The sequence below is a fragment of the Triturus cristatus genome, chromosome 4_1, assembly GCF_964204655.1.
Source record: "Triturus cristatus chromosome 4_1, aTriCri1.1, whole genome shotgun sequence".
Taxonomy (NCBI): Eukaryota; Metazoa; Chordata; class Amphibia; order Caudata; family Salamandridae; genus Triturus; species Triturus cristatus.
Window position 1 is genome coordinate 1,338,077,548 of NC_140585.1, and position 23,362 is coordinate 1,338,100,909.

General features: G+C 48.6%; 1 protein-coding gene across 2 annotated transcripts in view; it reads right to left on the reverse strand.

The window, feature by feature from the left end:
* PRRX1 (paired related homeobox 1) overlaps positions 1–23,362 on the reverse strand; it is a 473,999-nt gene that overhangs the window by 136,933 nt on the left and 313,704 nt on the right. The gene's annotated exons all lie outside the window — the stretch shown is intronic.

Sequence of the window (23,362 nt, forward strand, 5' to 3'; positions counted from 1 at the left end):
TTGTTTTACTTTATTAGGTCTCGGCCTGGCGAAAGCAGCGCATGCGCTGCTCTGCCATGCAGAGGCCTTTTGGAATCGATACGATTCCAGCGTGCACGCGGGGAGACAAACGAGACAGAAGATGTGCACACGGGGATTGGATGCTTGTGTCGGCTTGTCCTCTGGGGAGACCGGGCACCGGGAACCGGCGGCTGAGTGGACCAAGGCCGGTACTCCTGCTCGGGAACCGCATGCTCACATTGGGGCCCTTGGAAGCCAGAACGGCAGACACAGGTCTGCGGGCGGCTGCAAGACCCCTTGTTTTTATTGGTAGGTGCTGTGGTGTCCCCGCAGTAAAAGCAGCACGTCATGTGACGTGTCATTGAAGAGGTCACATTAGTGAATCTAGAGCAGAGTGCCGAATTCCAAGCGCTAGACAGAGAGCAGCTAGTATTATCCAGTATTTGTAGTCTGGTTTTCATACCAGAATTCATTAACGTGTCTCTCGGGCTCTCATTATTGCCAGATATAGAAACTGCGACATAAGGTAACCAAGATCACACAGTTTTGGTGGAGGTTTGCTCGTTGTACAGTCAGCAATGTAGCCACATGGTCACATTTCTTCCCTTTCCCAGTATTAAAGGGAAATGTAGAAACTAACAAAACTAGCCAAAAACATGTAAAATAATGAAAATACACACCCCGGCTAATAAAAATGCCAACTTCATTGAAAAATAAAAATGCAAAAGAGGACGTAACACCTGACACAAACAGGCTCCTGAAAACGACGGGATCTGAAATGAAATCCTACGTTTTTAATTTCAAATTAAATCAGCTGATTGTGGTAATTCACTTCAATTGCTGTGCATTGGTTACCGGCCCGTATCCACTCAGACTAGCACCTATGACGAGTTAAACGCCTCGGAATGGTGAATAACTGTGTGGACATGGTGTTACCGGGCTTTAATGCACATATTTACCTGTCTGGTCTGAGCAGGCGGTGAATATGCACGGGTGCTTCTGTTTTGGGCGTGGGTGGGGCACGGAGGAAAGGAGAAAGGTAGTTTTGGTGCAGGGGGAAAGGGGTCATGCGTGCGAAAGAAAAGGCTGGCAGTGACTTAAGAACTAGGCTTGGCTACTGTTATAACAAAATAAAAGAAAGGTGCACTAGTCTGAAGATCAGTCACCTTAACCTTCATCACAGGACAAGTCCATAATAACATTTAGAAGATGTACGAGCCAGATCTCGAAGTTATCTTTTATTTATACTAACAGCATGTAACTAAATTGTGCAATAACTTCAAAATTAATTCAAACAGAACCACATAATGCAAAGACTCGTGGAGTTGTTATTCTTTTAAACATTTTCTTTATTCATAGTCTTTTTTTAAAACGTATTTTTTCCGTAGCCATAGCCAACGCACTTCGTCCATCCAGGACTTCTTCAGAGCGGTTTCTTTGATCTTTGTATGCCTAGTATCAACTAAAGTTGTCTTTCCCACTTAAACTTGAAAGAAGTCATTAAGCTTGATTCCTTCTGTATATTTCTTTACAAGATCTAGGTCTACAGTCCTTTCATCATATGTAGGATGTGACCCTTTACAGTCCCATGAGTTTGAGTTGCTCAAGCACAGCGTTTCGTGCAGTATCTGCTGCATTTTGAATTTTACAAATTGTGAATCGAAGTACCTTCAAGTTATCTATCCCACCACAGAGTGCAAAACAAGATTCAAAATTCTTCCTATCCTTCATACTAAACAACTAAATGCCTAAAATCAGTCTGTGAGAATCTACTAGCCCTCAGCCGGACTAAATGCAAACAGTATAGTCAATCATCCCTTTTAATATTAGACCCCTAACTCTAAAAGTCCCCCTACACTCTTCATCGCAGACTTAAAGATGACTTTGAAATGCTTTCAAGGGAGATGAAAACCTTCTGAGCCACCTCACCTTACTACATTACAGGACCAAAGGGACATTTTGCCTTCGCCTCACAACATTAAACTCAAGACTTGAGCATTATCCCAGTCCTTAGTTGAAGGACAAATGCTTCAAAAGGGAGAAGACAGAGCACCTCTTATCTTCTCTCTGGACAGGACAGAGGGCTCTGTGAGACTGCTGTAGTAGAGTATGGGAGAGAAGCAGCGCCCAATCTCCTCCCATATTTTTCATTGGCTTGTGTCATTGTCTTTCACAAATGCTGCCTCGTTAATAGGCTTGTTAGTCCCTCCTTAGTACAGCCTTGTCTTCCTTTGCATCCTCCCATGGCGACTGGCCCTTATATTTTAGTTGTGACACGGGACCTGTCATTTAGTCTGTAAGCACTATTTACTTTATTGAGTTTCTCCTACTGCAGGCCGGACATGCGCTGCTTCAGCTGAAACCGCTTGTATTTTTTAAGCAGCACGGCCGCCTCTGTAACACGGGTGCCTGCTTTCAATCACTTTAACCCAGCATTATCTTCAAACCCCCCAAGTAAAATGTATTTAGAAATGATTCGCGAATTAAGTCACGTGAATTCCAGGTAGCACTTAATCCTGTGCTAATGGGCTGAAGCTGACAACAGCACATCTGTGTTATATGTCATCTGTACTAAAGCCACCGGGTTGTTTTAAAAAGTCTGCTTTATTAACCACACCACCACCTCCACTACCACCACCAATACCACCCTCAATACCACCACCTCCACCAATACCACCACCTCCACCAATACAACCACTACTACCACCAATACCACCACCAATACCACCACCAATATCACCACCAATACCACCGCTGCCACCTTACCGCCTCCCGCTCACTAGTAATAGCAGGGGCACTGTACAAGTCCGGAGCTATAGCCGAGACCATCCCTCCCTCCATGCCTGCTATAAAGCACAGACCGCTCTGCACCAGGAGGTGAAGCTAGAGCCCTACTACAGCTGGAGTGTGTTTTTATTAAGCCAAAGTTAGCAATGACATCACGCAATGCCAAACTGCACACTCAAATCACGGAGAGGGCAGGAAATAGCTCCCCCCTCCCGCTCTTACTCCTGAACCGCAACATGGTAATCACAGAGCAAAAGGTGTTGAAGCGCTTTCTTAGTGTTTATAGCTCGGATCATATGTAAGTTGCAGTTCACACTTTGTGTCTGTGTAATTTACAACACTTACAAATCTTCTTCACTGCACTATTTATCACTACTTTGAAGACGTGGCAGGCCGGTCTCTTCCTCTGATATTTACAATCTAACAAGCGGTCGAGAAGGCCCTTTATTGCAATGCAATAGGTCTCGCATTTGCGAGAGTTTAAGCTATTAGATTGTAAATGACAATGCCTTTTATTTATGTTTTAAAACCCAACACATAAATAAAAGGCATTGTCATTTACAATGCCAATAGCTCAAACTCGCGTGACTGCGAGACCTATTGCATTGCAAATGCTTGTTTTTGTTAGCAATCGCACGCTGCCTCCTATCACACCTTGTGATGGCCCCTCCTCCCGTCTGTAAATTTTGTAGGCATGGGGAGATTAAGTGAGTTGCCCAGAATCACAGGATGGTGCTCGACACCAAGTCTCGTTGGAAAAGTAGAGCATCTGCTGTTTGAGAAATAAAGGCGTCACACCTCTAACAAACGTCTTCGCTTCCAGTGATTGTTCTTGACTGACTGACTCTTTTCCCCAATTGGGGCCTTGAATCAGTTGCTTTCTCTTAGGTGCCCTGGTCTCTCCTTCGCCCTTCACCTGGGGCTCTAGGCATCAAAGTCGAGAACAAATAAACAATATCTACTCAATGTCTAGGGCTTATCGAACGCTATTATTGTCGGATTAGTTTGTGCAGTCTGTCACGGCAGAGCCGTAAAGCATCCTTCACACTGTGTCAGAAGGGGAATCTACCATGGGGGTGTGGGTGGTAATTAAAGTGAAGCACATTTTGTGTAAATAAGCATGTGCGTGCGTACCCGGGCACCATTTATATCCGTGTACACTGTTCATGTGTGCGTATGTGCACTGTTCGTTTGCGGTATGCGCCTGTGTTGTTGATGTTTGTGCACATGTTTAAGAACCTGCAAGGCACCTATGGCAGAAAGTAACAAGCATTGGCATAGCCAACACTAGATGTTGTTGCACCAAGGACATTGTGCTGGATAACAAAACACTTATAAGGTCCCAAAGGTGAGACCTATTGGCTATGCCAATGCTTGTTTTAAGAGATATGGATTGGCTGTATTAAACCGATGCTGCATCTTCTAGAGAGACAGGCATGCTCATATGTGCTGTTTAAGGCGGACCATGTTCAAAGCTCTCGAGTTTGCCACGGCTATGCTGAGTAACCCATCCAGTCAATATTTTTTGTATCATTGGATTTGTAGTTCTTTTTATCCCATTATTAAATCTGGACTACACGCCCCAGAACGTAAAGTATGATCCTGGCATGGGAGTGTGCACCGTAAGAGGCCTGTATATTCTGTCTAAAGTGTATATACTGCCAGATGCTTTGTAGGTGGCCATAACCTAATATACCAGTAATTGTATGCATTGAGGTCTGCAGTCGGCCTAGGGGAATTTCCACCCACTGTTAGCACAATATACTCTATGTGATTGGAGAGCTACAGTTGAAGCATAAGGTCACTGTATACACGTCTCATGGTTCAATGCACGTCTTCCAGTGAAAGGAAGTGCCGGGCCCGTGCATCGCTAGAACTGGCCGTGCGCAGGTTCACAGCGGGACAGCTGCTGTAGGCGAGTAGGATCTGCTTCACATGGGTACCCCCACATTTTGCTGGTGTTTCACTGTTTTTCGACCTTAGTCTGGCTGTGGCCCAGCTAATCAGGACTACAGCCTAGCTGCTTCCTCTCTAAAATGGTTTCCATGTACATTAGGTACATATCTAATTGGGTTCTGGAGTGCCTTATAAGCCCCTAGTATATGGTATACTATGTACCTAGGGCATAGGTACCTTAGAGGCCTACCAGGGGCTGAAGCATGTATTATGCCACCCCTGGGAAGCACTCCAAAATGGCACCACAGGTCTGCTACTGCAGCCAGGGTAAGGGTGTGCTTGCACCCCTTACAGTGGTATAGGCTACCTATATCACTACCTTATACAGACACATATAAACCTATAAGCCACTCCTATGGCAGGCCTTAACAATCCTGAAGGCAGAGTGCTTGGTTTTATGTGAGAGGGTGCCCAAGCATGAGCTGAGCCCCTCTGCAGCTTTCGGAAATACTTCCTTATGGCTGTTCTGTGATACAGCCATACCATATACTCTTTAGTGTATTATAACCTCGCGGTAAATGCTACCTTTGGAATGGCTGCATCAAAACATGCCGTGTTTGGTGTAGAACGGTTTGGTATACTACCCCCCCCCCTCGCCAGTTCTGGCGGCGGGGGTAGCATTCCACCCTTCTAGAGGGAGAGACATGTTCACACTGGCTAAACCCGGTAGGACTTTCCTGAGCCCTGGAATCACAGAATGGATGCCTCTGCCACAGACACGGGTCTGACCTCCTGCTGCTGACCAAAACTCCGGCAGGGGAGGCCTGGACAATAGTTTTCCTGTCGAAGGGGGGTGTAACCACCTCCCCAGACAGGCAGATGTGTATTGGGGCTGGGCAGGAGCACTCTCTGGTGCTTTGAAGTCCTGCACTGGGGCACATTTGGTGTCCCTGTGCATAGCCCAGTTCAAACCGGTTGCAGGGGCTACCTGCCCCTGCTCTGGCGCGAAACTGGACAAAGGAAATGGGTGTAACCACCCCTCTTTCCTAGCCCACCCATAGATTGGGCCTTAGAGTTAGTCCATCCCCTAAACTTACTATAAGTATAGGAATCCAGTCCCTAGGACTCTAGATTACCCTGGACGAAACTCTGCAACGTACATCCTGGACCTTCGACGTTCTATCCTGACTAGAAGACTGAAGAAATCTACCTTGGGGTCAAGGAGTGACTCCCCTGCTTGGCAGGCACCAAAGAAGCAACTGACCGGTCTGCATCGCTGAAGCTCCCGCCAGACGCTGAAGTCTTTGCATCACCAGAGGTGGATTTCCAGACTTCCCCGAGGCTACCCTGAGTCCACAGCAAAGCTGAGGCCCGTGGCTATCGTGGGTGATGTGGAACCGTGACCCCTGGACACCGTGAACTTTTGCAGCAACACTATCTTCCTGGTCCCCTGGAAGTTGTGCTTTGGGCTCCGAGTAGCCCCATCCTTGAGCACCTCCTGCACCGAAGATTGTTGGCCTCCACTCCACGAGTGACCCGTAGGCCAGCTTCAAGTGCGACCGCTCGAGGCTCCTTCGTGATCACTAACCCGTTGGCTAGCAGGTCCCCACGAAGGCAATTCCTTTTCTACTTGGGCTTTCCTGGTTGCTCCAGACGTGCCCTGACTTACACTCGCTGCCAAGGCTTGTTGGGTCCATTCTGGTCGCCGACACTGCAGCACTCGACAGACTTCGTGGGACAGCTCGAATCCGTCTCGTAGGCTTCGTCGACGCCTCCTGGACCTAGTGGCTGAAGAGTCAAGACACCCATCAACTCACCTGAAGCACCTGACATCTGTGGGCATTGGTCCATCCTGCCCTAGGTTACTGGCAAGTGACCCAGACTCTGTCCCCTCTGCTTTCAGGTTCCTTACATCCTAGATCCAGGCTTGGATCTCTCCGAACACTTCTCCTCGTCACGGCAGCAGCAGTTCTTTGCAGGCTTCCATTGAAATCGACGACGTGACCCGACACCAAAAGACACCTATGCACCCGGCTTCCCTGGGTGAGGTAACTCGAGTACTCCGGTGCTCACGTGGGTGCTAGCCCTAGAACTTCTTAAGTCCAAAAGGGTTTGGCCCTGACTTGATTAGAAGTGTCCCTAATCTTTAAATTTCCAACCGCGACATTGCCCATAGATGATAACGGGAACCCGCGGTTGTGTTTACACACTGCATACCGTCCCCGTGGGTCCCCTGTGTCACTACCTTGGGTGGTTTCTTGGGGTACCAGCGATTCTACAGGCTACAGGCCTAGTGTCTATTCCAGTCGTGGTTCTTATACCACTTTTTTGGTATATGATTTGGTACGCCCCTAGGGCCCAAACGTGTATTTGTGCTATTACTGATGCTTGTTCACTTGTAAACTAAGTACTTCGAACTCCAGTCTCATAAAGAGACTAGAGGGGTGTATTTTATCTTAAATACATATATTTCGAATATATACCTGGTGTGGTTGTCCTTTCATTTGATTATTCAAGAGATTATAGACTGGTAAAACAAGCTGCTTTACATTCCTTCAAGACTTAGCCTGAAGGCTGCTCTCCATAGCTACCACTAAGATAGCTTTCAATAAAGGTTGTCTTTAACCTATCACCATAAGGGGTTGTTTGGACTGATACAAGATGCCCACTTGAACTAGTGGACAGCATATATCAGGCCACCTTCTCACAGCTGCTTCTGTAGCTGGAGAGACTTTAAACCCGCCCGTTAGCACCCCCGCTGTACTGAAACACTCAGCGGCCTGCTGTGAACATCTATCGTCTCCTGGGACACCCTGGCCATCTGCTACGTTTCCTCACTAAAACCATGCCCTGTGAGCCCTGTTAGAAAATGAACTTCAAAATCAGTGTCTAATTGAGAATTTCCACACCGCTCCATAACGCCTAACCCCCTCCCCCCCAACCCGCCATTGTTTACTCACTATGTAGGGACAAGGCATTACACTGAAGTCCAAATCCAGACGGGACGAATGTGGAGGGCAAGTTTAGCCACAGTTTGCAATTTGCCTCCATGCGTGGTGTTTTGCACTGTCGTTATTTACCGTAACTTTCTGACAAACTTTGCATTGGTGTAATTAACAATCGCTTTCCTATCACTTCTTGATTGGAAGTTGTCTATTAGTGACGGGATTTAGAAGGATGGTATGTGAGAGCGGGGCATACTGCTTAGCTTGTACAAAATTACTTCCACTGTAAACTTCAGAAGGCATTTTGCGCAAATATGTAAAAACTGAAACGTGCAGTCAACCATGAGGACAGAGGGAGCGGGTGTCAGACGTAATCATGGAAAACCTCAGGTTAAAAGCTTGGTTAACAGCGCAAGTTGTTAGATGGGGAGCTGGGGGGGGGTTGCCGACCGCAGGGAGGTCCCCCCCAGGTCAGTTTGGGAGGAGCGGGGGGGGGCTTGCAGACTTCATGCCGGCCATTTTGGGTTTTGGGCTTGTTTATTTGTAGCCCAAGCATAAATGCTTTGGGTTCTGGCTCCCAGCCACCATTTTAGGTTTGGTGACCTGGTGGCTGGGAGCCACGGCAGAGGCAGTGGGCAGAAAATTTGAAATCAGCAGCGGAACACAGGTCAGTTGTGCAAGATAAACTGAAGAAAGAGGTGCGAGAAGGGAGAATACAGGTTGATTCAGCACCTATCATGGCCAGAGGGGTCTTCAGTTAATGATTTCATTGATGAGGAGGTGGCCTCGGTTTCATTTTCCTCAGTTAACTTTGCCATGTCACTAGTCGTGACCGCGGACGCAACTGCAAAGATGGCAAAATGCGATATAAAAGCTGCATTTCGGTTGCTTCCAGTCCATCCAGATGATTGGAAACTTCTGGAGATCCATTTCGAAGGTAAATGGTACGTGGACAAAGCATTACCGATGGGTTGCTCGATGTCTTGTGCTATGTTTGAGTGTTTTAGCACCTTCTTGCAGTGGTATTTTACACAGCACACGGGCCACAAGTTGGTGACACACTACTTGGACAACTTCTTTTTTGTCTGTTCCCCGAGCTCCACGGAGTGCCAGGTAGCCCTGGACACTTTCCATGAGCTCATGGGGGATTTGGAGGTGCCGTTGGCACCGGAGAAAACAATGGGACCATGCACAACCATGTCGTTTCTGGGAATCGAAATTGATTCAGTGGCAATGCAGGCTCGCCTGCCAGCTGATAAGAAAATGAAAATGTTGGAATTATTGGACAGAATGCTATCAAAACAGAAAGTGACGGTGAAGGATATTCAGGTCTTGCTAGGCCATCTTAATTTTGCCTACAGGGTGGTCAGGGCGGGGTGGACCTTTTGTAGGCGTTTGGGGCGGGCACTGGCAGGACATCATTTGCCTCACCACCATGTCCGCTTGTCGGCTGGGGTGAAAGAGGATTTGCGTATGTGGTCAGTTTTCCTACACTCGTTTAATGGAGTCCCATTGGCCAGGGAGGATGACGTTCAGTGGGATGTCCAGATTTTTTCGGATGCAGCAGGAAGTGACGGTTTTGGCCTATACTGGCAGGGCAGGTAGTGTGCTGAGAAGTGGCCTCCGCAATGGAGGGACGGGGGGAGGAGCATAGCCTTTTTGGAGCTGTTTCCAGTACTGGTGGCACTGACACTGTGGGGTGAAGAGCTGGCGCATAAGAAGGTTTTGTTCCGGATTGACAACATGGTAGTGGTGGAGATTATCAATAGGCAGTCGGCGAGAGATGAACAGATTCTGAAGTTGCTGGGGGTTTTTGTGCTAGACTGCCTTAGACATGACATTGCTTACAGGGCATTGCACATCCCTGGTGTGGACAATGACATTGCCGATGCTTTGTCTCGTTCGCAGTGGGAGAGATTCCATGGGCTGGTCAAGGAGGCGGACAGGACACCGACCACAACGCCGGAGCATCTTTGGTATGTAGGCAACGTAGGGTTATACAATTGGTGGTAGGTTCTTTGTCAGCGGCTACTCAAGCGGCATATGCGATAGGGACTTCTTGGCATCAGGGGCCTGTAGGCGGGAGGATTTATGGAGGCAGTCGGAGGATGTGATCAAGTTTATCTTAGACCTCATTGAGAAGGGTCTTTCCAGAGTCACCATCGCCGGGAAATTGGAGGGCATTTCTTTCATGGGGAAACTCCTGTGGGGTTACTCCCCTTCCGCGGGGAAAGTAGGGAGGAGGATGTTGGAGGGTTGGGCTAGGGAGCGGGGAGGGGAGAGTTTTTCTCGTAGCCCCCTGTCATGGCAGACGTTGGCGCGTTTGTGGAAGTGTTACCGGTCGTTTGTAGGGATGTATTTGAGCATTGTTTGTTTTCTACCCTTATGGTGTGGATGTTTTTTGGGGCTTTTAGAGTCTCTGAGCTCTTAGGTACCAAGCTGAAAAAGGGCGTCCGTTGGCATGAGGTATTTTTCTCAGAGAGGGGGATTCATATATGGCTGGCCAGCTCAAAAACAGATCAGAGAAGCCTAGGGAAAGGAGTTTGGCTAGAGGCTGCTTCCCTTTGTCTCTACCTGCCCGCTGCATTGGTGGGCGAGTTGGTCTTCCGACACGTCAATGGGGCCCGGGTATCGGAGTATCAGTTGTGCATGGTGTTGTGCAAGGTTTGCAGAGTATTGGGTTGGACAGGGCACGGTATGGGACTCATTATTTCAGGATCGGGGCGGCAACGGAAGCATACAACCGGGGCTGGTCTAGGGGGGATATAATGCGGCTAGGGCGCTGGTCATCAAACTGTTTCCAACGTTATGTGAGAAGGAATGCGGAGGAGGCGCATGCGTCATCCTCCTTGTCATGAGGCTCATATTATCTTTCTCGTTACAGGTTCGGTAGCTGGTCCCCGCTCGACGGAATTGACCATCTGGATAGTTGGGCATTCGTTCATCAAATGGGCGCAGGTCCAGGCGTGCCGTTGTTATTTTGGGGCAATGTTGGGTTTCAATGAACGTTTGTTTAAAATTGTGTGGAAAGGAAAGGGGGGGATGCTTTGGACGGAATTAATACCCTCTCTGAATAAGTGGATAGTTGGGGGCCAATGCCCGGATGTTTTGTTAATTCATTTGGGCGAGAACGATCTTTGTGGGGTTAAGGAAGTAGTTTTGTTGAGGGCAATGAAGAGGGACTTGTCGCTATTGAAATAGCAGTGGTCCGGTTGCCATATTTTGTGGCCGGAGCTGGTGCCGCGCAGAATTTGGAGGGGCGCCCTGAACCCTAGGGCTATTGACAGGGCGTGTAAGAAGGTGAATCTAGAGATTTCCAGATTTTGTAGGAGTTTAGGTTTTGGGAGAGTGACACACAAAGACATTCGCTTTGAGGCAGTAGAGTTTTTCAGGGATGATGGGGACCACTTATCCAGAACTGGTATGGCCCTTTATTTGCTGGAGATTAAAGAGGTGTTGTCTAGGTGTTTGAATGTACAGGAGCATTCCGTGGAGGTCTAAAAAATTTCTGACAGACTGTGGGGGGGGGGGGGGGGGGGGCAGAAAGGGGGGTCTTCTCCCCTCCCCCTGCTTTCTGGGTGGCGGGGGTTATTGGAAGTTTGCCAGGGTTGGCAGAGTTCTGTTAATCATTTTCGAAGTTGGGTCATCGACAGGGAAAGGGTAGGTAGGTTAATTGTTGGGGTGGTTGCACAGGTTGGGTGATCAACAGTTGTAAAGGGACAGGCAGGGAGGTTGTGTAACAGATGGTTTGGATTTATAGGTTTATACATGGATGCATTGATTTGTATTGTTTGTAATTTGGTAATGTGGTAATGTACAGGTGGGGGCGGGTTCAAGAAAATTTTAGAGGCGGGGGCGGGGGGACGGGGTTAGGTAAGCGGTTTGATTAGTGAGGTTTAGTTTTCTAAGGCGTTGGCCGAGGTTTTTATAACTGTTATGTGCACCTGTTTCAATAAAGCGGCCTTTTACACACAAAAACGGGTTGTGGTCTGCTCCCCCCACCCCTCCCTCCCAAGGGGGGCTTGGGGGGGGAGCCGACCGCAGGGAGGTCCCACCCCGGCAGTTTGGGAGGGGTGGGGTGAGGGGGGGCTTGCAGGCTTCATGCCGGCCATTTTGGGTTTTGGGCTTGTTTATTTGTAGCCCAAATGAAGCCCAAGCATAAATGCTTTGGGCTCCGGCTCCCAGCCACCATTTTAGGTTTGGTGACCTGGTGGCTGGGAGCTTTAGCTAGATTATTTTTTGCCCTCCCTCCCTGAATATTTTTAATTTAGGGGTTTGTTTATGTTTTTATTGTTATAGTTTTTGGTGGCGTTGTTGGAACAGGTGAGCAGGGTTGTGTTTATGTTATGTCGCTTGGAACAGGTGCGGTGCGGGCGTTATTGGAAGTTTGCCAGGGTTGGCAGAGTTTTGTTGTTCATTTTCATAGTTGTGTCATCGACAGCGAAAGGGTAGGTAGGTTAATTGTTGGGGTGGTTGCACAGGTTGGGTGATCGACAGTTGTAAAGGGACAGGCAGGGGAGGTTGGGTAACAGATGATTTGGATTTATAGGTTTATACGTTGATGCATTGATTTGTATTGTTTGTAATTTGGTAATGTGGTAATGTACGGGTGGGGGAGGGTTCAAGAAAATTTTAGGGGCGGGGGGACGGGGTTAGGTAAGTGGTTTGATTAGTGAGGTTTAGTTTTGTAAGGCGTTGGCCGAGGTTTTTATAACTGTTATGTGCACCTGTTTCAATAAAGCGGCCTTTTACACACAAAAGCTGGTTGTGGTCTGCTCCCCCCCCACACTTCCCTCCCAAATGGTAATCTGACTGAATTAGTGCTTGACAAGACGTAGCCCCGGGACCCACACATACTTCCAGCAGGGTGCAGCCACCTACCCCCATCGCTCCACTTTGCTGTAGGCCATTCAAACATCCGGCGGAAATCGCAGCTCCTCGCAGAAATACACAACTACCTGCAAATTGCCTCTAGTATTTGTAAAGACGTCTAGTAAAACACACAGACAAACATACGCACAAAGGGAAAGCTCTGGACAACACACGTTCGTTCAGATGAGTTCAAGAGACAAAATCAAACGCCTCAATTGTAGGGCAGCAGCAACTGAAGCCAGCTGATGCAGGTGACACATGGCTTTGATACACCCCAATTTCCCCAAACCCGCAGAAAACCCGGCAGTTTACAGGACCTGGGGTGGAACTCAGTAGGGCACTTTCCACACATGTCTGGGCACGTTACTGCGTGCACGGAAAGTATTGGCGCACCACCAGGCAAAAGACATGGGATTACACACGGCATGCAGCAAAGCATATATTTCAAAACAGATGCGAATAAAAATAGCACAGTATGAACAGTGGAAACCCTGTCAGATCGCAATCAGCAGCCATAATGTGCACACTCAGCCACGAAGCTACGGTTGCTGGCAGGCACTGGTACTGCTGTCCAAGGACACGAATACCACCCGCCCACCCCCAACAAAATACAAGCTTTTGAGGATAAACACATTAATGCAGAGCGACCAGTAATGATGGGAACACAGCAGAGTAATTCTGCTTGGCACAACGCATTATTATTATTTATAATTTATTTGGGGAAGTCAAATAAAAGATTCATGCTTGTCACAAAGTTGTTTATGGTAATTTGTCATCACCATAAACTGATCACTGGAGGCAAGCCGGCCCTGGGACACACCACGATTCCTTTGTGTGCACTAGTTTATTTCTCTCCTTTCATATTTCACTGTTGATAGAAAGCACCACGTGTGTTTACATCGCTCTGCATTTAGTATCAAGAGGGACTCGAGATCTGATCAGTGCCAGGTGACTGCTACTATTGCCTCGAGTAATTGTGGCGTACATACTGCTCCTGTTATCATCAAGGTGGACTCTTGATTTGTTTACATAACAAAAACTCCCATCGTGGTTGACTGAATATTGAGTACACTGTTGTTTAATTTCAATGCCCCTTGCTCCAGCCTAGCTGCCCTCTCCTTTGTCCTCGAGCTCTTATTTAGAGTGCACCCTCTCAGCCGCCTTCGTCCTGCATCGGTTTCAATTACACTACTAGACACTGGCTTCCGACAACAAAAGCCTTCGCTTATCGCAAGATTTCGAGCCACCACAAAGTTGTCTTCTGGAAAAGTCAATGCAGATTAATTCAAACGTGCGTTTCAAGCACATGCGATCACGGCCAGGTTGAATTCATGCAATATCAAATCAGAACAAGCACAATCGCGCATGGCAGCAGGGGGAGGGGGAAGAGAGGAGGGGGTCCTGCGCGATTCCCAAAAGTGAAAGCGTTTCACTTGCGAGAGCGAGCAGCGCCAGGAGCGATAATTGCTACCATATGGCGCTGCGCGCTCCGGCAAGTGAATCGCCACACATGCACGCGTTGCCATTGAAGGCAATGGAATGTGTGCACGTTTTTGACTGAAAAGCCAAAGCGATTGCGAAAGGTCTTTTTGCCTATGCAGCGCATGCGCGCTGCGTAGGCGAGACCTTAAAACTGTTCAAGAGCCCCACACGAGTGAGGTGGACCCCACAGTGTGTTTGTATTAAGGAGCATGAAGCGAGGTGTTGACGTATTGTTCGGGAGAGGCACTGGAAGATGCAGTCTGCGAGATGTGAGGGTGCCGAAAGGTGGAGGAGACTGAAGACAGACTCAAACGGCTGTGTGTCCGGATACATTCCCCAATGGTAGTGTGCACACGGAAATAATAGATTGAGTACTATAAAATACTGTCCTGCGTCATGTGTTTGAGCTAACATATCCCTGGCCGCCTGGAAATAGAGGCCATGTTTTTGCAAGAGGCCGAGGGAAGATCAACACATGCAAAAGTAGTTGATGAGGATTTATATTGCTATTTAAAGTCTGTTGGGAAACAATATTCATGCTTTGGAATCCGAAATGGATTTGATGAAGGACAAAGTTTAGTCATAAGAACAATGTAGAGTTTCCTTCGCCTACACACATATACACCCATAACTGTATTTTCCTCACATATTGATGTCTCCGTCCACCCATCCATCCATTATTTAATGGCTCTTTTCTGCACTTTACAATCCGGTTTGCATGTTAGTTTCCCGTATGAGTGTCTCAACTCCATTCCTCTCTTCCTGGTTCTCATTTATTTTTCATCCAACTCCCTCTCTGTTTCTCCCTTACTCACCTGCCTCCATGCGCGCAGCCATGCCTCAACACCGTGCCAACCTTATCTTCTCCATGCGTCTCATGTACTGGGAGTTCAGCAGTCCAGCGTGATGTATTAGTTAGCATCAGTAAATAGAAGATCAATATCATGCTAATAAAGTAAGGGTGGCGGATTTGTCATACCTATGCTAAAGAAATTTCAGGAAATCCCATGGTTTTCGGACTCAGCTTGGTTACGCAGTTTAAGGTGTTTTCCACACTGCTGTAGGTTGATAGGTTTAAGTAAAAACATTCAAATACTTCGCAATAAACATCGTAGCTATCAAATAATAAATACAATGAACTCTCTATAAGCAGAACACAATCTTTACCTTCCGGGCTATTCTTACATGATGTTAGGGCTTGTATTTAACACTCTACTAGGAATGAGAGTGAAAGCATGAAATTACTGACAATGTAAATGACACAAATTGCATTGATTGCCAAACAAGTTAAAATGACAAACATACACCATGTATGCCACCAGTTTAGAACAGGAAAATGGGAGATTTAAAAAAGAAATAGGGGAATGTGTTTTACCCACTGACTTCTATGGAAGCAGAATCAATTTTAGGCGGCAAACAAATTTTAAAAAAGCAATTTTTGGTTTAAAAAACTGGGAGTCTCCTGTCTGAATCGGATCTGCTGACATGTATGTCGAGTAGGCATCAATTGCACAAACCCATCACCCTAATGAGCCATGTCAGGCAAGTTCTCCAGGACCTGCGGGGCTCAGAGGCTCTGGGTAAGCTGCTTGACAAGTGTTGCCTACTGTAGTGGGTCAGCGGTCCGTGCTCCAGCCAGCAGGCCGGATATTGTGTGCACTTCATCCGCAGGCCAGGCGTGGCCTGCATGGTTAAATAGAAGGGGAGGAGCCGCATATGGTTCATCTCCCGAGACTAACCAACTGTGTGTGCCTGCGTTAATTCATATTCCCCATAATATATATCCCCGTCATTGAGGCCTACCTGCCCAAGCCCCCACAGTGCCGACTGTGGGACACAACACTGGCGATGAAGGGAGCCGAGATCCACGCTCTGCGCCATTGATTTGCCTCTGTACCGCGGCCGGTGATTTCAACAGCTGCCGCGCTTGTCGTCAGAAGGTCTGCTGCAGCACCTGCAGTGACGGAGGAGCGGTGTACGCATCAGCCGTCAGGGGTGAGTGCTATCCCCAAGAAAGTGCTCCCAGCCTCCTGGCTGCCCCGCGGTGACGCCCTGCAACACCCCTGCACTCTCCGCCTCACCAGGAATTTGGCCCTGCTTGAAAGTGCTGCCGCGCCACCTGCCGGACATTTCTGCCATCGGGGGGGGGGGAAGCAGCCAAGCAGGAGGGCACCCCTGTGTAGTGCAAGGAAGGCCACGTGCTCATGTTCTAAGCGAGCGCATCATAGGAGGAGCGGAGGTGTATGCAGGGCACCGGCTGGAGGTGAATCTGTGCAGCCAGGAGGGTGCACTGTGTCTACAGGGTACTGGAGGGGAAAGGAGGAGGAGAAAAAAAAAAACGAAAACAAGGAGTGAAGAGAGATGCAAGGAGAATCTGTAAGGGGAAGGGAAAAACAGATGGAAAAATAAAACACAAAAAGAAGTGGAGAAAGACACAGAGAGGTACAAACAAGAAGAGGGGAAAAGGAAGAATAAGGAAGGCAAGGACAACACGCAGAGACTACCGAGAGGAAGTCCGCACAGTGGAAGTGGCCGGTGGTGCAGCTGGAGAATAACGAAGGCAAGGACAACACGCAGAGACTACTGAGAGGAAGTCTGCACAGCTGAAGTGGCCAGTGGTGCAGCTGCCCCAGGGAAGGTTACCGCACACCAGCAGCCTGGGTGATGAAAAACCAGGCACAGACCCAGCAAAGAGCCCCAGTGCAACACACTCTCACCGGGGTACTACCACCCTTTAGTGAGCTGGAGGACCAGGCAACAGCATCTCCGAGGTGGACGATCTGGATAGAACGACTAAACAACTACTTTGTAGCCACAAGGGAGACTGACAGGGAGGTGAAAAGGTCGCTACTCCTTCACAATGCAGGAGATGAGATATTCAAGTTGTTCAAACACCTGCCAAACACGGTATCACCAAGGATTACAAAGCTGTGGTAGCAGCCTTAGATGCTCATTTCGACCCCCAACTTAACCCCTATTTTGAAGGATTCAAGTTGCGTCAAGCATGTCAACGAGAAGGGGAGTCGATCGATGCATTCTAAGCCTGCCTGCGCGAGCTGGTCAGCACATGCATGGCAGATGACAAGCAGAAGGAAATAATGGCCAAGATCATTCAAGGGTGCCGAGACAAGACAGTGAGAGGCCTCTTCTTGCGCCAGCCACAAATCGCCCTAGAAGACATACTCATATTACCGTGGACCCACGACCTGTCCACTGCGAGGGCAAGCAAGATGGACCAGGCCCTCACGAAGACCCAGGAAAAATCAGAGACCATCAAAACAGAGCATGCTGACGCCATATGGTCGAAGACATGGAGTGACGCACCCAAGAAGACAAGGCCAGAAACATCCAGGACACGGTGTGGATACTGTGTGCATGTGCCACATGCGGCAAAGGACTGCCCTGCGCAGATTGCAGAATTCCCAACCATTTCGCAGCAGTTTACAGGAGATGAAACCAAGGCCGAGGCACCCGAGATAGAAGGCCATCTTCACGAGCAGTGCGACAGCTGTCTATCACAGACTGCGCGCAGCAGGAAGAGCCCCAAGGAGCCAGCCGACGATACCAAGGGCCAGAAGACTCATCCACGGAGGAAGATGAGGTAGAAACGTACCTAATCTCGTTCGCACGAGAACTCAAGCGCTGCAGAAGGCCGCAACCCCAGTGTGTAGTCAGGATTGCAGGATCGGAGGTGAGAGCAATCATCGACACAGGGGCTTCAGTGAACGTGATGGGCCTCCAACAGTACCGTCGCCTTCAACCTCGACCACCGATCACCCCGTCCCGGACCAAGATATTCGCCTATGGGAGCCAGTCCCCACTGCCGCTAAAAGGAAAGTTATCCGTCCAGTTAGATCAGAAGACCAGGAGGTCATGACTGTCATCCGGATGTATGTCGTTACAACGCACACTTTTACAACGCATGCACTTACAACGCATTTTTTACAACGCATAATCCATTACAACGCATGACATTACAACGCATGACACTACAACGCATTTTTAAAAACTACCTTTACAACGCATTTCCATTACAACGCATACTACCTTTACAATGCATACCATTACAACGCATAATATTAAATTGCATTTAAGGTAAGTATTAGATAGTATAGGGGTAAAAGTTACTTTTCTAACTCCAGGGGGTGCAACAGTAGGGTAAGTGTTGGATAGTATAGGGGTAAAAATTACTATTCTAACTCCAGGGGGTGCAACAGTAGGGTAAGTGTTGGATAGTATAGGGGTAAAAATTACTATTCTAACTCCAGGGGGTGCAACAGTGGGGTAAGTGTTGGATAGTATAGGGGTTAAAATTACTATTCTAACTCCAGGGGGTGCAACAGTAGGGTAAGTGTTGGATAGTATAGGGGTAAAAATTACTATTCTAACTCCAGGGGGTGCAACAGTAGGGTAAGTGTTGGATAGTATAGGGGTAAAAATTACTATTCTAACTCCAGGGGGTGCAACAGTAGGGTAAGTGTTGGATAGTATAGGGGTAAAAATTACTATTCTAACTCCAGGGGGTGCAACAGTAGGGTAAGTGTTGGATAGTATAGGGGTACAAATTACTATTCTAACTCCAGGGGGTGCAACAGTAGGGTAAGTGTTGGATAGTGTAGTGTAATATTATGCGTTGTAATGGTATGCGTTGTAATGGTAGTATGCGTTGTAATGGAATGCGTTGTAAAGGTAGTTTTTAAAAATGCGTTGTAGTGTCATGTGTTGTAATGTCATGCGTTGTAATGGATTATGCGTTGTAAAAAATGCGTTGTAAAGGTAGTGCGTTGTAAAAGTTGCGTTGTAAAGGTTGTTCCCCCTGTCATCCATATGAAGCCGACACCCTAATAAGCAGCCACACTGCGGAGGACCTCGGCTTGGTATCATTCGCCAAGAGCGTCCAAGCGCATCAAGTGGACGAGATACTGGACCCGTTCCGGAAGCTCTTCTAAGGGCTGGGGCACATCAAGTGTGCCACCATCAAACTGCACATCGAGAAGACCATCACCCCTGTGGCACTACGACATTGGTGAGTCCCCTTCCTCCTGAGGCCCCTGGTGGAAAAAGAACTTGAAAAGCTTGAATGGCAAGGAGTAATTGAGAAGGTCTTGGGACCGACCAAGTGGGTGTCCCCGATGGTCATTGCCGAAAAGTCCGATGGCATCCCGGTGGATTCTCGGAAGTCGCAGGCCATCCGAAATGCCGAAGCTCCCACCACACCCACCTAAGTAAGGATTTTTCTTGGCATGGCCACCTACTGTGGGAGGTTCATCCCGGACCTTGCAACCCACGCTGAGCCGCTGAGGCTTCTCACGAAAGCGGATGCCAAGTGGGCCTGGGGATCGCGGGAAGAGGAGGTGTTTCAGAATCATCAAGGATGCACTGTTGGGAGAAGCCACGCTCTCCTATTTCGATCTGGAGAAGCACCCAGAACTACTGGTGGATGCCAGTCCAGTGGGGCTAGGAGCTGTGCTCGCCCAAGAGCAGGATCCAGGACAGTGGGTGGCTCTATCATTCACCAGCAAGTCTCTGACCCCCACTGAAGCAAGGTATGCTCAAATCAAGCGGGAACCGCTCACTACTAAATAGACCTGCAACCATTTCCACCTGTACCTGGCAGGCCAGCCCTTTACTGTGGTGACTGACCAGCAACCGCTGTTTCCTCTCTTCCAAGGGTCGGACCCTCACCCACCTCCCCGGATCGAATGATGGGCCATTCAACTCCAGCCCTACCAGATGGATGTAGTCTACCGATGCGGGGCAAAGGACCCAGCTGATTTCCTATCCCGACACCCATTCCCCAGAGAAGAGGCCGATGATACTGAGGGGTCAGAACAATACACCAGAATGATCTCTGTCGCTGCATGTCCACAGGCGATGACGCTCCAAGACATCAAGAAAGCCACCAAACAAGACCCCATATGCACCCGGACTCTCCAGCCGGAAGGGTTCTGGAAAATGTACCTTCAGCAGGCCAACACCTGGGCGACAGAGGAACGTGAAGAACTAACGAAGATATGGAGGGTGAGGAGCGAGCTAAGCGCCACGTCAGATGGAGTACTCCTGCGAGGCCCGAGGCTGGTAATACCTCAAGCTCTGAGACAACAAGCAACCCAACTGGCCCATCAGGGTCACCAAGGAGTTATCAAAATGAAGGTGAGAATGAGAGAAAAGGTCTGGTTTCCAGAATGCGAGACAATGATTGAGGACCTACTGCAGATGACAAGCACGCCCGAGCGTCCGGCCCCTGTAATCACAGAAGTGGCCTGCACCGTCTTTATGGTCGAAAGTGAGCATAGACTTTGAACGTTTCCCCCTGAGGGAAGAACACGCTCGTCCTGGTAGATGCATTCTCCAAGTACACCATAGTGGAACCGGTTCCGTCGACCGGGTTCGCTCATGTGGCATCCATCCTGGAGAAAATATTTGCCACCTTTGGTTTCTCTACTGAGATCCGGAGCGACGATGGCCCACCGTTCCAGGGGGCTGAATTCGCAACATTCCTCAGTCAGCGTGGGATCCATCACCGGAGGATCAACCCCAGTGGCCCCAAGCCAACGGAGATGTGGAACGGTTTATGAGGACATTGAATAAAATGTTATGCATTGCCAGTGTGTAAGAAGCGGACCCTGAACAACACCTCCACGATTTCCTCAGGGAATACAGGCGTACCCCACACTGCACGACACTCCGAACTCGGGCAGGGCATAAATAGAATACATGTCTGCTCCCAGCTGACTGGAGTATTTTCAAAGCTCCCACTCACTGGGAGCAGACTCAGTGTTTGCCCTGGATTGGCGGGAATTTTGAAAATGCTCCCACCAAGTGGGAGCAAACACAAGTTTCCCTGCCTGCGCTGATGTGGGCATGTGAACTGCTGTGTCCTGGGGTGGCTTCCCAAGGACAAAGCATGTGAGCCATCCCCAGGTGCTGGGACAGCCGGGACAAATAAGGCTCAGGGAGGGGGGCCCAGCAGACCCCTCTTTATTTCGAAAGGTAATCGGTCTGGGGTCCCCAGGGCCTTTTCAAGGCTTGGGGAGGAGGACGCAAGGTCCCTTTCCCCTTTATGGTAAATTTCGCACCCAGAGGTGGGCTCTCTGGGGCCTATAATGGGTCATGGGGTCCGGCAAGACCCACTTCCTTTATTTTTTCTGAATTGCGGCCCGGGAGATGGGCTTTCCGGGGCCTATAATTGTCCCGGGGAGGGGGCTGCACACCCATATCTCCTTATTGAATGTTTCCCTGGGGGTGGGTTCCCTGGACCTATAATAGTGTGGGAAGGGGGTGCACGGACCATCTTACCTTACGGAATGCAGTCCTATGGGTGGGCTCCCCGGGGCTCATAATGGCTTGGGGAGAGGGGATGCACTGCCTCCTCCCCTTTTTAAAAGGATTTCAGCCCCGGGGGTGGGCTCCTCAGGGCTTACAATGGCTTGGGGAGAAGGGCCAAGCAACACCCTCTCCTTGTTAAATGTAGCCCTATGGTCAGCATTTGGCCTATAATGATTTGGGGAGAATGGCCATGTGACGCTCCCCTTTTTGGGTAAACTTTGGTCTGGGATGGGCTCCCTGGGGTCTATAATGTGCCCCTCCCCAAGCCTTATTAGGCCCCAGGACCCCAATCCATAAGGGCTGTATTTAATTGAAAAGAGGAGGAGGCCAGGCAGCTCTCCTCCCTGAGCCTTTTCAGACACTGGCCACCCCATCCTTGAGGCCAAGTAACTTGTAAAGGGAGTGGGGGTGCGAATCCTCTCTCCCTGAGCCTAATTAGGCTCCAGGAACCCTATCCCCGGGACCAGAAGTTAAATAAAACAGGAGGGGTGCTGTGTCCATCTCCATTTAGGGAATATGGCCCCAGGGGTGGGCTCCTTGAGGCCTACAATAGCTAGGCAAGGGAGGCCCCCTCCCTTTTGTAAATATGAAGGGCACAGTATTATAGCTTTGGACTGGTAAAATACCATCCAAGCCAACCTGAATTAAATAAAAGCAGCCCCTTACATGTGTTTCACTATCATTATAGCTTTACAGAGAGGTTTAGCTTTGTCCAGACGCCAGGGAGCACCCAGTATAAGTCAAAACAATACCCTTTCAGGCATAGACTAGTGCAAACATTATGAAAAAAAGAAGCAGAGAACGCAGGGTAGTTCCCAAGTTTAGGTGGAGAGCAGCTCCTATATGGAGCACTCTACAACACCAGTGACACTCTAAATTTGCTCTAAACTTGGGAACTACCCAGAGTTCCCTGCTTTTGTTTTGTAGGTAAATAAATGGATATGTCAGTAATTGTATGGGTAAGAGTGTGGCTATGTGAGTGGTTGTACGGGTAAGTGACCGGTTGAATGAGTGGCTGTTGGGTGAGTGAATGGTTGTGTGAGTGGCTGTACATGTGAGTGAGTGAGAAAGTGTGTGTGTGAGTGAGTGAGTGCTATGTGAGTGCCTCTATGGAGGAGGGAGTGGGTATATGAGTAGTGGTATAGGTCTCTGAATGGGTATGTGAGTGATTGTGTGTGTCAGTGGACATACAAGAGGTTCTATGGGGTGCGAGTGGGTGTGTGAGTGGTTTTGTGTTTTTTTTAAAGTGAATTATATATATATGTATATATGGGTTAAGGGGTGGGTAGGAGTATTGGGTGGGAAAGGTGTCTTTAGGCTTTGAGATGGGTAAGAGCATTGGGTGGTAAGGGTGTTTTTAGGGTTTAGGGGTGGGTAAGGGTATTGGGTGGTAGGGGTGCTTTTAGGATTTGGGGTTGGTGAGGGTATTGGGTGATAATTATAGTGTTTTGGGGGTTAGGGGTAGGTGGGGTATAGGGTGGTAATGGTGTTTTTTGTAGCTTTTTGGAATGGGTAAGGATATTGTGGTAACAGTATTTTTAGGGTTTAGGGTGGGTAGGGGTATATGGTGGTAAGGTGCTTTTAGGGTTTTGGGGTACTGGGTGGTAAAAGTGTTTTTAGGCTTTGTGATGGGGAAGGGCATTTGGTGGTAAGGGTGTTTTTAGTGTTTAAGGGTGGGTAAGGGTATTGGGTTGTAAGGGTTCTTAGGGTTTAGGGGTATAGGGTTGTAAGGGTGCTTTTAAGATTTGGGGTGGGTAGGGGTATAGGGTCGTAAGGGTGCTTTTAAGATTTGGGGTGGGTGAGTGTATTGGGTGATAATTATAGTGTTTTGGTGGTTTAGGGGTAGGTGGGGTATAGGGTGGTAATGGTGTTTTTTGGCTTTTTGACATGGGTAAGGGTATTGGTGGTAACAGTATTTTTAGGGTTTAGGGTGGATAGGGGTATAGGGTGGTAAGGTGTTTTTAGGGTTTTGTGGTATTGGGTGGTGAAGGTGTTGTTAGGCTTTGTGATGGGTAAGGGCATTGTTTGGTAACATTGATTTTAGGGTTTAG